This window comes from Diadema antillarum, unplaced genomic scaffold, assembly GCF_040938485.1.
Source record: "Diadema antillarum isolate AM-2024a unplaced genomic scaffold, OU_Dant_1.0 seq00001426_RagTag, whole genome shotgun sequence".
Lineage (NCBI taxonomy): Eukaryota > Metazoa > Echinodermata > Echinoidea > Diadematoida > Diadematidae > Diadema > Diadema antillarum.
Genome location: NW_027272178.1, coordinates 125818 through 142201, shown reverse-complemented (window position 1 = coordinate 142201; position 16384 = coordinate 125818). Strand labels below are relative to the sequence as shown.

Genomic DNA, 16384 nt, shown 5'->3' with positions numbered 1-16384 from the left:
TTTTTGCCCTACTTAAGTCTAATTTGGCGGTTCTTTATCAATATTTATTTATAATGCATAGATTATCAATATAATATAATATATTATACATATTATGTTCATCTTGGAATTTTCCACGTGTTGGACTTCGAATGTTATAGTTATAAGGAGAATGAGTCTCAAATACGCTATCTGTAGATCCGGCAAGAAGGGTTTTATTCACAAAATTTTCAACCCGCCTCGGGCCTTCGTCAGTGTATAGGCTACATAGTATATATATATGTATATGTATATGTATATATATGTATGTATATATATATATATATATATATATGTGTGTGTGTGTGTGTGTGTGTGTGTGTGTTCTCGGCGTTCTCGGAAACCATGATTGAAAGCAATGTTTGGTTGCAATTACTGTGCAGTCTTCGTTCATCCTGGCCATTATAATCATCATCAGCAGAACAAGGTATAATTTATGTATGTATTACCACATAATAATTCTTACTCATATCACAGATTTAATTTTCTTTAATGCTGTGTAAGGCCTATGTATGTATCTTCTGATATGGATATTGATGTTAATGCTGTATATCTTTAATATGTCTACCGCATCGAAGTACATGTACATCACCGTTGATTGATCTGTAATGACTATGCATTTTATATGCACGTAACGATGTAACGTGTATGCAAGCAAACGAAACAAATTTCCATCACAGACAATAAAATGGAATAGCCACGGAATTGAATTGAATTACAATGATGATAATGTACACACACACACACACACACACACACACAGACACACACACACACACACACACACACACACACACACACACACACACACAAATGTTATTTTCGCCGGTCCTAATCCTCAGGATGTTCATTATATAGGAACGGTTACAGGGGTAAGTATAACTGATGACGCTTTGTAAATGAAATAAATAAAAAGAGGCTTTTATTTTCCCCTAGCTTTCGTTTTGTCGTTGTTTGTTCTCTGTATTATGTCAGCGAGATTAGCAGGTGCGTGAGCGGAGTGAACAGAGAGGCCCACATATAATAATGATGCATAATGATAATAATGTAATATGATGTACATAGTGCGAATTTTAATAGCAAGACATCCATGTAAATCAACCATTACCATGAGACAAACATAAAAATGAAAAGATGACATGATTACAAGTGAAATGTGGTTATTGACGTGAACCATTTGGAGTTATCCGTCCAGGCTCCTGAGAACTCTTTGAACTGCAACCTGAGCGAGTTTAATCCAGTCACTGATGAACAGCTTCGACGTCTCATCATGCTATCTCCACCAAATTCTTGCAGTCTGGACCCTCTTCCAACTTGGCTGCTCAAAGAGTGCCTTGATGAGCTGCTTCCGGTTCTAAAAAACATCATTAACACATCATTGTCATCGGGTATAGTTCCAATACCTTTCAAGACATCTCTTGTTTCCCCTCTGTTGAAGAAACCGAACCTAGATCCCGATGTCCTGAGCAATTACCGACCAATTGCCAATCTGCCATTTGTGAGTAAGCTTCTTGAAAGGATTGTGTCTACACAGTTAATGTCTTATGTTGACAGTAATCATCTGCTTCCTACAAACCAGTCAGCATACCGCAACCTCCACTCAACAGAAACTGCCTTGTTGAAAGTGCTCAACGATCTCCTTCTTGCTGTCGACAAGGGCAATGAGGCTGCTCTTCTTCTTCTTGACTATTCGGCTGCGTTTGACACGCTCGACCACACGTTGCTACTACAACGACTTAGTAATGACTATTCCATCACAGGCACTGCCATCCAATGGATCAAGTCATATCTTCAAGATCGCAGACAGAGGGTGATAATCAATGGGACCTGGTCACGTCCTAGTCCTATCAGCTGCGGAGTTCCGCAAGGATCCGTTGCCGGCCCCCTTCTTTTTCTCCTCTATACAGGTCCACTCACCAGAATCATCAATTGTCATCATGGAGTCAACTACGCTATGTATGCTGACGACACTCAAATTTACATAACTATGTCACCTGGCGATAGGATTGCTGCTGTTAATTCACTGAGAGAATGTCTCAACGACATCAAAACCTGGTCCACTGCCAACAGACTCCGTCTGAACGAAGACAAGTCTGAACTCATCCATTTCTCTTCACAGTTTAGGAGCACAGTTCCTCTACCAGATCTAACTACTCGGGATGGGATTATTAAGGTCTCTGACTGTGTTAGAGACCTTGGCTTTACTTTGGACAAACACTTAACTCTTAAACACCATATCACAAACATTTGTAAGTCTGCATCATGGGGTATTTTCAAAATAGGGAAGATCAGGCGTCTGCTTGATCAATCATCAGCTGAGCGGCTCGTCCATGCCTTCGTCTCCTCCTATCTGAACTACTGCAACTCCCTCCTTGCCGGCCTCCCTCTTTCTCACATATCCCCTCTCCAACGTATCCAAAATTCAGCCGCTAGATTAGTCTCCCTTAGTAGGAGACATGACCATATATCTCCTGTTCTCCGCTCACTCCATTGGCTTCCAGTACATTCCCGTATTACTTTCAAGATCCTACTTCTGACGTACAAAATTACACGTAATCTTGCACCCATATATCTTCAAAACCTAGTCTCTCTCCGCTCCTCCTCTTCTGCCAGACCCCTCCGTTCATCTTCCTCTCTCCAATTACTTCATGGCCCACGTACAAAAACCCGTTATGGTGACCGAGCCTTCTCTTCCGTTGCTCCCACTCTTTGGAATAAACTTCCTCTTTATATTCAGAATGCCTCATATTATTCTGTCGAATCATTTAAAATTCTTCTTAAAACTCACCTGTTTAATCAGCTGTAATTTTTTTTTTCTGGAGGCGCACACAGATATCAATTATTGTACCATTGTATCACATGTATTTTTCTTTTCTTTTCTTTCTTCTTCTTTTGTTACTGTTAACGTTAATTTTGTTAATGTTATTGTGTTTTCTAGTCTATTTGTATGAGTAGCAAAGTGCGCTTAGAAACGTCAGTATGAAGCGCCATATAAATGCAATTATTATTATTATTATTATTATTGCGGCAACGAATTTACCAGTTCTATCTGTTCTAGAATCCACCCGCAAGTGAAAAAAAAAGCAGCAACAACAAAATAATTATGCATGTTATATTTCCAGCTTGACTAGACTTTAAAGTAGATGAAATTAAGTTTGAAGAAAAAGAGTAAAATTTCAAAGCACAACAATCTTCATCATTTTCAGCGCACACATACACACACGCACACAAGGACAAACAGACACACGCACACACACACACACACACACACACACACACACACACACACACACACACACACACACATACACATACACACACTTGCCTACAACACCCCCATACATACATACAACACCCACATACAAGTCCACAAAAATGTGACCCATCGTCGCAGGCTGTTTTGCGTGAGCCATGCAGCACGAATACGGTCAAGTCTCAATCTTGTCTGCTGCCACCTAGAGTGATCCACGGTACAGCCGTCCCCACATTTTTGTGACGATCAACCCTGATGGACTAATTTTTTTTATTTATTTATTTATTTATTTAGTCATATTTATACAGGGTGGCCCTATCAGTAGTCAACGCACTGTTCTCCCTAGAGACCCTGTGTCACAAACTCATTCATAAAAGTCAAACGAAACTGACAAATAACACTACAGAAATATACAACAGAGATTACAGAAAATGGATCTAACAAGATCAACATATATCAGATAACAAATAACCCAGGTTATGAGGCGAAATGTTTCAAATAATTACAGCAGAAGGTAGCTTTTGAAGGAGAACTGCGTATTCACCAAGGACTAATTGGTTTACACTTGTAGTTTAGGGTTGTTTTAATGTTGTGACAGGGTTTTAGGTTTAGTTCGATGTGAGGATTAGGATTAGGGTTAGGGGTAGGGTTACACTTGTGGGTAGAATTTGTGTTTGGCTTAGCATGCAGATATTTCATGAGAGCAATTTTTTTTAATTAATTAATTTATTTATTTGTGATATTAATATTCCCTTCAGGAAAGAAAAAAAAGAGAGTCGACGATATAAGCCTACATAGGCCGACATCTTCTTACTGCTGTTTGGCCGGCGCCACATGTATCAATTTTCATGAATAGGGTAAAAGCTAGAGTGCAGGTAGGCCTACTGCTGCCACAAGTTGGGGATGCTGCGTCCATGCACATTGCCCCCCCCCCCCTAAAAAGGGTAATTTATCGACCGATTATGATTTAAACTTGTTGTGTTGGTGTCTCATCACGTATATTCTATTAGAATACAAAGCCAAATAGAATAAATCTATTGTTGTTTTATCTCATTTATTTATTTATTTAATCATGCAAAGATTGTAATTTTTCTCGAAATTCTGAATGCTCCAATTTTTGTTACAGCGTCAGATCAGATTTTTTCTTTGCTGCTTGTAAATTAAAAAAAAAGGTAACGTTTAGTTTACGTTATTGTAATACGTAAATGAAAAGTGGAAAGTCCTTATGCAAATTAGCATGAAAAGAATAATCATTTGCAACAAGAAAATTCAATGTTATCACTAGTTTTTCCTTTTTCTTTCCCGAAACAACTCAACGTATCTTTCAGTATACCAATGCACTGCCATAAGGACGTGGGATCAACTACCGTCATTGCGGAGCTCAGTAGTTGATGATAATGACGTACTGTCTAACAATCAAAAGTTCGTGTAGTGGTTTCGAATCCCACCCGAGTATGTAGTTTTGTTCCCATTGTATTTCCTTCTTCTTCTTTTTTTTTTTTATCACAGCTATATATAAAATACTCAAAACACTGACTCGATGGGTAGGCTATCTATATATACGTCGATGAAAGGCAATATTCATGTGATATCATTTCTATATATTGTTTATAGGGCTATGCTCATTTATTTTCAATCATAAAAAAGTGGAATAATCGAAATGATTTCCCTTCGACGTTATACCATTTTGACATTTTGATCCTGGATGATGAGGAGAAGATTATATAATAAGACTCCCATTATATCACCCTCCCTCCCCCGCCCCTTCCTTTGCTGTTCACGGGGCAGTCTCGGAATATTACACAGGCCATTTCGTAGTTCGACTTTGCGCATGAGAAGAAAAAAGAAAGGAAATTTGCACTAACAGTCAATTCCTGATTTGGTTAGATGTAAATTTAGATTGAGATATAAACATTTGTAATGTGACTATTATTCATGTTTAATCCTTATTACAATAGGCCTACTTGCCAGCACATCTACCTGACATTATTCGTAGCAGGTGTTCATAACTGCTTATGATATTTGACAATAAAGTTGAATAGAAATAGTTTGTTATCACATACAGCGATAAAGCATATGAAATGATGCTTCCCCGACTGTTGATTATTCGCTTCTTTGGTTACCGCAAATTCATTATCGAGTCTTTGTTTGACCATGAATACATTATGTTTTTACTTCGGGCAACATACATGATGTCTCTTGATTGCAGTAACTCTCGGGCCTATTTACAGTAGGCCCTATCAGCTAACCTCCTGCAGAACACTAATCTGCTTTATAGGCCTACTTAATTACGTAAGCCTGAAACGACTGGTAAATAGACTACTTAGTATGTTTGTGCGCGATCAAGAGAGAGAAGAAAGACAGTGCATATCACTCGTTCTATTACGATCAACACTGACGATCAGCTGATCATGATAGCGGCTGAGGTTGTAGGTATCCTGATCTAGTGGAGTACGAAGAAGCTGTCTGCATGCGGGGCATTTTGTATCTCAAGCTGTGGGCTATGACCTATGTTAGCTACCGATACGAGTTCAAGGCGATCTCTCTTGTTATATGACCAATCTTGTGCTGCCAAAGAGAAGCCTGACTTTGCGTGTTACTCATGATTTCAAGCACACGCTACTGGTCATGCATGTTTGGTAAGTGGCGAACCTGTCTGTAAGAGTGTAAATAAAGTGGCCATGCCTGGCCGGCTGGCCTGGCCTGGGCATTGCTGGGTGCCGGGTGTTTCGTAACTCTTTGTGCCATGGTGGTAACACCCATGTGTGCCACATTTAATATTTTGAGACACCAAAGTTGTCATGCTTTGGAAAAACATTCTGTTAAGCTGAATACGTAGTGAACAAAGTTGTAGAGAAAATGTCAAGCTTTACTATTACTTTTAGTTTTTATGTAAATTGTAAGACAAATCTGTTACAATTGCTTTTCTTTCAACTGACCAGGGACAGCAGGGTCATTAACCCGTTCCGTACGGGAGCCTGGTGGTCGGGAGGGTGTTTCACAAAGCCGTTCTTAAAGTTAAGGACTTAAGTGCGACTGGTGATCAGTTCTTGTGCTGCCGAATTATTGAGATTCTGATAAGTACAGCACACAAGAACTGATAACCAGTCGCACTTAAAGTCCTTCTTAACTTTAAGAACGGCTTTGTGAAACACCCCCCCCCCCCCCGCAGTATTAAGTCTATGGGCATATCCAGAATTCAGTGTGAAACGGGTTAACAACATTATTGTAAAAAGGCACGACTTTTGCACACCAATGAAATAGTGAAAGAAACTTTAGAATTTACACACAAATTCAGTAGGGAACACCGTTTGCTACAATTGTAGCTACACGTGTAGTCAATCACCACCCAAAATGCAAGAGCTATTAAGTATAATTTAAGAGGAACGAAATCGCAAGAACGCTTTTTATTGTACTGTGGCATTTGGCGAATTATCGATTAATTTGGGCAGGTTTGTGCGTTCGAGCAGAATATGCTAAGTTAGCACACCCTTGGATGAGTCGGTCGTATGAACGTGGCACATAAAGAGATAAAGCTGTTCGTATGTGCCCACGCCATGTTGTTTGTAAAGTCCTTTGTAGAGTTAATTGTTCATATTGGGGTCGATAGAGTCAATGAAATCTTACAAATCTTACAGATCTTACAAATCTTACAAATCTTGCAAATTAAAGTTACGATAACTAGGACTGTTGTTCGTATTAGTTCAACAAGTTGTTCGTAACTTTGCGAGACGTTTGGGTTGCTCGTGTAAATCGAGGGTTGTTCGTGAAGTCGTTCGTATACTCATAGCAACAAAATGGCAGTATGTACAAGTATACAAAGTAGATTCTACAAAGGCTAGGGTGAGGAGAGTCTTCCTCCCCACTGAGGACCCATTGCAGGCTGAAGATGACTAAAAACAAAAACAAAAACAGGAAAGCATACAGATTTAAACATGGGAGAGGTAAACACCTACACTTTGTAGTTCAGTGGACATGCAGAGAGGATATCTCCAGCCAAAAGGGCCCAAGAACACAGCAGAGAATCATAGCTTTGTCCGTCCTTCACCAAGTATGCATTGGCAACCATAGCCCGACCAGATGCCACAGCGACTGGGCTGTGTATAGTATAGTTATGGCAACCATTTCTTTTGATAAGTTTCCCCAAGTAGACAAAAGATCCGTCTGTCCGGAGGAGTCTTTTATTTTTATTTTTTGACGTTATTGCTCTCCAAGGAGGGGAGCCGTGAAGCCAGAAGCAGTCTCCGCGGAACATACATGTACAATGTATCCTCGATGACCAGATACAGACCAATCTTTCGGTCAACAGTTTCTCACTGCATACGCAAAGTGACACTGGCCCTTTTTTTCATCGACAAAGTGCTCGGCGGTGATCCTGATGTTCTGTAATAATATGGTATTTGAATATGAAATTGTAGTTAACTTTTGCAGGATTTTCTGTAGTCATCCTCTTTCAAAAGTGAAAATATGCACAAAAACTGCATCGCCCAGAACTCATTACAAAGCTTCAGATTTCAGAATAGCTAGCTTGTTTCACTTCAGGGGTGGATCCAGGGAGGACCGCAACCGGTGCACGCCCCCCCCCCCCTTTATTTTTTGTTGAAACAAAAGAAATAAAAAGAAAAAATGGGGGAAGGGGTGCGTGCGCCCCCCCCCCCTTTAATTTTGTAAACGCGCCCCCTCTTTACAGAATTCCTGGATCCGCCCCTGCACTTCACAATAAAGGTTTCAGGATTTAAACAAGGAAATGGAAATAAAGAGCTCTATCTTACCTTGGAAATGAACCAGGGTACATGTATATCATTTGCTTAAGAGCAGGGCCCCGTCGTATAAAGCCTTCAAATCGATCACAAGTCCCCAAATCAATCGCAACTTGCATTGCAGCACACACAAAACTTGTGATTGATTTCTATCACAAGTCTTTATAAGACAGGCCCCAGGTTTGTTCTTGAACATGCAATACTTTTTGTCTCGCCCACCGGAGGTGAAGGCGAGACTAAGGGATCCAAATGGCGTCCGTCTGTCGTCCGTCCGTCGTCCGTCCGTCGTCCGTCATCCGTCACAAATGTTAAAGTTTACCTGCAAGACTCTCTTATGATGCATAACTTGGCAACTGTTACAGCAATGGCAGCCACACTTGGGTGATAGAAGCACTAGGGGTATCTTCATGTTATGGTGTTGTCAGAGGTCATGTGATGATGTCAAAGGTCATTTAAAGTCATATATTAAAGAGTATGTGCAAGACTCTCTTTTCTATGTTAAAGTTTACCTGCAAGACTCTCTTTTGACAAATAACTTCACATAAGTTGCTCGGATTACAACCTAACTTGGGTCATAAATGCACTGGGGGTACCTTCATGTTATGGTGCCGTTGGAGGTCACAGGATAAGGTCAAAGGTCATTTGAGGTCATACGTTAAAGTTTACTTGCAAGACTCTCTTATCACACGTAACTCAGCAGATGTTGCTACAATGGCAATCAAACTTGGGTGATGGATGCACTGGGGGTACCTTCATGTTATGGTGCCGTAAGAGGTCACATGATAAGGTCAAAGGTCATTTGAGGTCATACGTTAAAGTTTACTTGCAAGACTCTTATCACACGTAACTCAGCACATGTTGCTACAATGGCAATCAAACTTGGGTGATGGTAGATGTCTCTTGGGAAGTTGAAGGTAGCCACAAGGTCAAAGGTTACAGACAGGGGTCAACGAACTTTTAGGGCCCAATGTTAAGTTTAGGGCGCATTTCGTTTATGGCTCATAACTTTTGATCCCTTTGTCCGTTTGTGACCAAACTTGGATGGAAGATGTCCCTTGGGGAAGTGAAGGTCGTCACAAGGTCAAAGGTCACAGACAGGGGTCAACAAACTTTTAGGGCCCAATGTTATGTTTTTAGGGCACGTTTTGATTGTGGCTCATAACTTTTGATCCCTATGTCCGTTTGTGACTAAACTTGGACGGTAGATGTCCCTTGGGAAGTTAAAGGTCATCACAAGGTCAAAGGTCACAGAAAGGGGTCAACAAATTTTTAGGGCCCAATGTTAAGTTTTTATGGCGCGTTTCGATTATGGCTCATTACTTTTGATCCCTTTGTCTGTTTGTGACCAAACTTGGATGGTAAATGTCCCTTAGGGTGTTGAAGGTCACCACAAGGTCAAAGGTCATAAGCATGTCAATTAACTCTTGGGAGTTATAAAAAATATTGATTCCTTGTACGCGAATGGGCTAGACACAATTTGGCGATTGCCTTGTTTTGTCACATCAAGTCACACTTACAATGTAGCTTACAAGCAGCTCAGAAACACGATTTTCATTTTGCACATTGGTAGCTTAGGAGCGACTGCACCAACTTGCAACTGCATGACCTGCATGAACTCACAAGTGACTCTGTATGAAACACCCCCACCCCCCACCCCCAGGAAAATACATGATGATGTAGGCTATACCGCAAATGACTGGGATGTAAAACTTCTGCAGCATCTATGGAGAATGTACATGTAGACTGTATAGTCAGTGATAGTACACTGTAGTAGTGCTAGAAATCTGTATTACAAATTCATAGAACAGAAGTGTAGAATATCTACAGTTGTAGTATGAAAATTTACATAGGTACTACTCACCTGTACATGTACGATTGTAGTCCTAAGCCCTAGGCTAGAGAGAGGAGTTCAGTTCAGCTTCTTGTAATCTCAGTTCCTTCAATCCTTATTCCTACTCCTTCATTTGCAAGAATACTGCTATGTCATTTGAATAATCAGAGAGTGTCATTTTGGAGTCATAACTGCCTTCTGCCCCTAAACTCTGGAATTGCCATGTACAAATGTAAATCAATTGGCTGAGATGAGGATAGGAGTGCTTTAAACTCTTTGCAAGGAAACTATGTATAAGAAACTACAAAATGATATATTACAGAGCATGCCAAATGTTGTAAGAGGAATGATGAAAGTAGATTTGAAATGGCTGAGATATATTCATATATCAAGTAAAACAAAGAGGATATCCTTATAAAAGATAGGTCCCACTTTTTTTATTGCTTTGTTTTGGATATTTCAGCCATTTCATATTTCATAAGCAATTTCAAATCATCTCAGAAAAAAAAAAAAAATGTTAGGAGCCTGAAGCCAGGTCTCAATCCAAACTGTACTATCCCTTTAGCCTTAACTTCTTCTTCTTCTCTCTCTCTCCCCCTCTCTCTCTCTCTCTCGTCATTGATGTCTCTCTGTAGACTATCAATGTGTTTTGTGTATATTGTTTAGTAGGCATGCCTATTAATCTGTTGTTCTGGTGCCACACCCCCTTCAATGTACATATTGTAAATGCCATTGTCATTGTAGAGTTTTCATTGTAACGATTTGATGTTGAAGGAAATAAATGTTACTTTGACCTTTGAACTTACAATAGAGTGGACTTTGTCTCCGACTGGATTGAAGTGCAGCTCCGATCCCATGATACAACTCAGAACTCTCTCCGGCATGTGCCAGTCTTCTATTTTGTCCGTGACAACTGCTTGAAACTGCTGTTCTGGTGTTGGATTGACGTCAAAGTTTGACATTTTGTCAACTGATTGAGCATTGAAGGTTGCAGTCCCAATGAACGGAAAGCACTATGGGAGCCCAAACGAGGAAGAGAACGAACCTTTGTTGTCAGGCCAACCTGACGTGCTTATGGCAGATGCCTCCATGGAAATTGCATCCCATGCCCAATTAGACTCGATTAGGAGCACCCAGTGCCTCTCTGGTACCGGTAACGGGAATGCGAGATTGAGTGAAGATAGTGCACTAATAAGGGAGGATGATGAGCGGACACGGATCCTCACAACCAGTACTGGTAGCCACAAGGAGTATGTGGTATACCCGGACCGGTGGTACATTCTCGCGCTCTTCTCCATGATGGCACTGGCCAACTCAAGTGGTTGGAACACATGGGGCCCCATACAAGACACCGGTAAGACTTGATGCGCTAAATTGAACTTTCTGCATGTACATGTAATCATATTGACCCATTGACTTCAACACATGAATTTGGATGAATTTAATTTCAGTGATTTTTCTCAGTGAAGAATTCAACTCAACAGATATCTGCCAAAATCTGTGAGTTCAGATACTGAATTGCATATTATGTGTGACATTGGCTGCATTTATCAACTTTCCTCTGTTTAAACGGCTCTCAAAAGCCGTTTCCAAAGCCCTTTCGAAAGCCGTTTCCAAAGCTCTTTAGAAACGGCTTCCAAAATAGTTGCATTAATCAACTCTTCGTGAACACGATAACTGGCCTGTCACTGCACAGCTTCATTGCGCAATTCGACCCAAGGAGAAGAGGTCATATACACAAGGCGTGCATTGTTCGTAACTGCAGTACAATACTACAAAGCCGTTTCAAAACAGATTTGCGTTTATCAACTTCAAAAGGCTTTTACAAACAGATTTCTGAAAACCTGTTTAGGAAACCTGTTTGGAAAGCCACAAATTTGCGGCTTTCGAAAAGGCTTTCCGAAAGGGCTTTCAAAACAGCTTTGCGTTTATCAACTCCTAAAAATTCCTCGAAAGCTGTTTGGAAAACCTGTTTCTGCCGAGAAAAAGAGTTAATAAATGCACCCATTGTAACATGTACATTCAGAGTTCATTTCATGTACAACTAGAGAAGCACTCTGAGAGCCCAGCCCTCTGCCAAGTAGCTCATTTCCACCACTGATCTTGTTCTTCCATAGATCAGTGATTTTCATCCATTCGTACAGTATTGCATGCTGGAAATCGCCCGATTTCCCAATATATATTTGTTACGTCATCAACTTCCCACTGCACGGCCTGCTTCCTTGCCTCAGAAACAAGAGCACGCACTTTAGTGCATGTACAGTGTACATGCAAACCTCACAAAATGCGTAGCTTGAACTTCCAAGTTCATTGACCCCACCTGCCAATACTGGTATTTCAAAATTCCTTCATAAAATCCATAAAAATACTCAGATCACTCCCAAAATTCAATGACATGATCTGTTCCTTGTGTCATTCTCAACCTTTTCCAGAAGATTCATTTAAATATGTTCAAAACTTTTGGAGTTATTTTGCACATGGCCTAACCAGCAAAAATGTTTATGAAAACATGACCTCCTCCCTTGGTGGAGGTACAGTAAATATGAAGGCTTGTAAGAGAGTGATGTGAAACTCATTTATATTTCTAATTATTAAATAAATGTTAAGCATTTTGATGCCAGCCCAAGGGGCTCTTTGAAAGTCAATCAGTCCATACATGTCCAGAGTAAATAAATACAGCATACAAAGAATTGATGACATTGCTACAGTATCTATATGTATCTTTGTGTACTTCATATCAGGGAATATACATGTACTGTAAAACGAGGAATGTTCACATGCATGCAAAAGTTCTCGTCTACACTGTATGCATTGAACGCCAGTGGCAATTCACAAAAATTTCATACCACGAAAAGAACGTCAGCTCCAAATCGCAAAAATTTCATGCCGCAAATATATCATGTTTTACAGAATTAAATTGAAATCAGAATTACAGTTGTATGTAGTAGATTTTCCAGCAAGGCAACTGATTTATTTTCACCACTTTCTGTAATTTCATTTTTTTTCTGTTATTGTTTGATGTTGGAACTTTGATTGATTTGATTCCATGAAGCAGCTTCTTTTCTATTATAATTGGTTTGCAATCAATACACCATTATGATAGCACCAAATTAATTCTTACACTGTGGGAGTGCGATGGTATAGGGGATAATCGAGGATTTTTAGTTGTGAATGTCTTGGGTTCAAATCCTACCAGGTGTTGTCATCCTTTGATGAGATATTCTCGCGACAATCCCCTCCTTGACAGTACCTGCTGGAGAACAGTGTTAGAGGGATAGTACAGTTTCAGTTGAGATGGGGTTTGAAGTTTCCACTGTTTGTTTGTTTGTTTTTTGATGATTTGTTGAGATAATGAGAAACCTTTTATGAAATATGACAGATCATATAATTCTAAGAGAAATTCGAAGTTAATTTGATGAAAACTGGTTTTGAAATGGCTAAGATATACAAAGCAAGCCTCATAAAAGGTGGGACCCACCCTTTATAGGATCACTATGTTTTATTTTGTTTTTGGATACCTCAGCCAACATAACTGATTTTTTTCATCAAATAAACTTTGAATTCCTCTTAGAACTGAAGACCTCTTTAGCATTTCAGTCAGTGGTATCCGAATATCTTTAGTTATTACCTCAAGTAATTCTATACCATCCCTCTAACACTATCTAGAGAGGCTACCATGGATAGATAATATTCTCATATGTTTCATTAGAAAACAGCTCAGTATATTCATCATGCAGCCTTGTTTTAATACTCCAGCAGGAAACCTTCACTGATAATTGTGCTTTCAGTTCTAATTGTTACTCACTGAGGACAAATGCTCAATTGGATATCCTGCTATTAGAATTTGGCAATTGCAGAGTTCATTTATAGTGGCAGTAAATCATTCCCTGACTGATGATAAGAGTTTCTTATCATGAAACCCTCTTTTATGATACATGTTTTAAAGGTACAGTTTACTTTCAAAGCAGTGATTTAAAATTAAAATGTTTGAGATATCACATATGATGCATACAAGATTTGTATGTGTACATTGTAGGTCAGTTGTATCACAAAACATCCTACCGTGTAAAAATTTTGCATTAAAGCTTATAATATAAAGAGATATCACTTTTTTTTCCTCAATAAACCATACTGTAACTGGGACAGTTTAGTCTACAATTTTTTTTTTTTATAGTAACTATTGTTCAAATTTTGTATTGAACAATACTTAACATTGATTACACTGATTCAATTTTTACATTGGTTGTTTCTATCCCTAACTCACATATTAGAACTACTGTAATTTGAAGCACTAAAACTGGGTTTTTGTTTCATCTGCAAATGGTAAATTGTGCCTTTAAGAATTATTTTCTCAGGAATATCAGATAGTGTCATTCTAAAGTTTGTGAGAGATTTCCCCTCAAGAGTCACAACCTACAGTACAAGTCCATATGATACCAGGGAGACTGAGGGAGGGGGGGGGGGGGGAGGGTTGCAGCCATTTTTGGGTAGACCTGTGAAAAGCATTAAAAAGAAGAATTGAGAAAAAAATGATTTAAATAACAAAGTGACTGATGATGCGGTATTTGCCCTGTATGAGTGTAATTTGCATTTTCACCATCTATTGTATTCTTTTTTCTCTTTTTTCCTGTGAACAATCTTTCATCTTCTCCAACAGTGACCTTGCATGGTATCTGCATTTATACAATTGTATTTGTATTAACGTTCAGTTGTTTGCGAGTGAACTTTGTGTGAAATGTTTTTAGCAAGCCAAATTGCAAATAAGAAAAGAGTCATCCCATAAAATGGCTGTGTGAGTAATATGAAAATTGTATCAAACGTTGTAACCAGTAAAAGACCCATGCTGTATCTGTGATGATTATGGATGTCCACTGTGTCTCCTCTAGGCAATGTCAAGATTAAGTTTTAAATCATAAATGCTACAGGGCTCGACATTACTGATAGTTCGATGGCCTGGAGCCACTAAAAATTAGTGTCTGGCCACCAAATTTATATTTTGGTGGCCTGATTGAGCAAACTAAGAATTAAAATGGATTGTTACTTTTGCTTTTATTTTGGGCCACAACATATCTTTTTGAGAACACCACATACATGTATCTTTTTCAAGCCATCAAAAATGTCAGATTATGATACTTAAGTGGCCTGAATGGGCCACTAGACCAAAAAAAAAAGTTAGTGCCGAACCCTGTATTAGACATATCAATAACAGTTTTAATATGAATATATTTTATCAAAAAAAAAAAAAATGAATCCACACATTTTGTTTACAATGCATTTACAGGTCTTCGACTATCTGTGCTGGTAGCAGCAGGGTGTCTGGTCATTGGAATGGGAATCAGATGTCTTCCAGTCGGCAAGGAGCATATGATATGGTGGGTGACTTGTCAGTGACTGGGGTTGCAGATAAATCCATTTTATCATGGTGGAAACAAATTTGTCCAGATTGAGGTCAAGCTTTCTTTGTCCAGAGTCTGATATTTCAAGAAACTCATTGTCCAAGGCTGACCTCTGAAGAGCTTGTATCTTATTATATGACAGTTGAGTTGTTGTGGTTGGGTTTGTAAATTTGTTCAGCACACAATTAGCCATTGAGATACATTTGCTGTCTATCTTGCAGAAAATTTCATTCCTTAATGATATGGGGTTGAATTGTCCCAAGTTTGATTTTATGAGCTGATTCTAAAATACAAAATAATCTCATAGACCACTTCTTCAACAGTGCTATTGACATTTCAGATCAAATTTCAGAATTCAGTGTGAAACAGCTTAAAGGACCTTGTCACAGACGTGATCAGGCTTCATATGAGGATGAGTAATGAGTGAGAGTCACTGCTGTCTCATACATTGAGCATTGTTAGTACATGGCAACCGAAACCATGCTTATTTCATGCATGTGTGTGTGTGTGTGTGGGGGGGGGGGGGTGCTTCAGCTTACATTTGTACCTGTTTTAGACATTAACATCCAGTCAAGTCTGTCTTCCCAGCGTAAAATATGCTGCCCTCGCTGACTTCCTGCTGATTGTGTGGCACATCCTAATCACATGCTCATTACTGGATAAACTGCAGTTGTACAACCACTAGTTGCAATGTAGGCCTGTTAACATTTTAAGCCATGACCGCATTTCTGTGGTTTGATCCAGTATATATTTTTAAATCTTTTTTTTTTTTCTATTCATTGCTAAGTGTTTCATGACATAGACTTAAAAAGAAAACAAAAAAAATAAAATCTCTCATGTGTTCCCCTTTGTTCATTAACTGTCTAAATGGAAGATCCTTATAATGGCTGATTTTTACAAACTAAAAACTGTGTAAGTTGTTAACGAGAAGGGAAGTTCTGAGATGGATAATACCTTTCGTAGGCAATTCAAGTTCTTGTTTCTTTCACACTTTGTTGTCATTTTTTTTTTTTTGGTCTCTGTATTTGTGCATATTCAATTATTTTTACCAGTCCCTCCTGATATTTCATCAATACATTAAAGATGATATGCAGGGGTATTTAGTGATGGTGACAGAATGATAATT

The 16384-nt window shown here is 39.1% G+C and overlaps 1 pseudogene; it reads left to right on the top strand.

The window, feature by feature from the left end:
• The first annotated feature begins 5698 nt into the window (after positions 1–5698).
• The window catches only part of LOC139709326 (solute carrier family 49 member 4-like), a 28556-nt pseudogene continuing 17870 nt past the window's right edge, over positions 5699–16384 (top strand).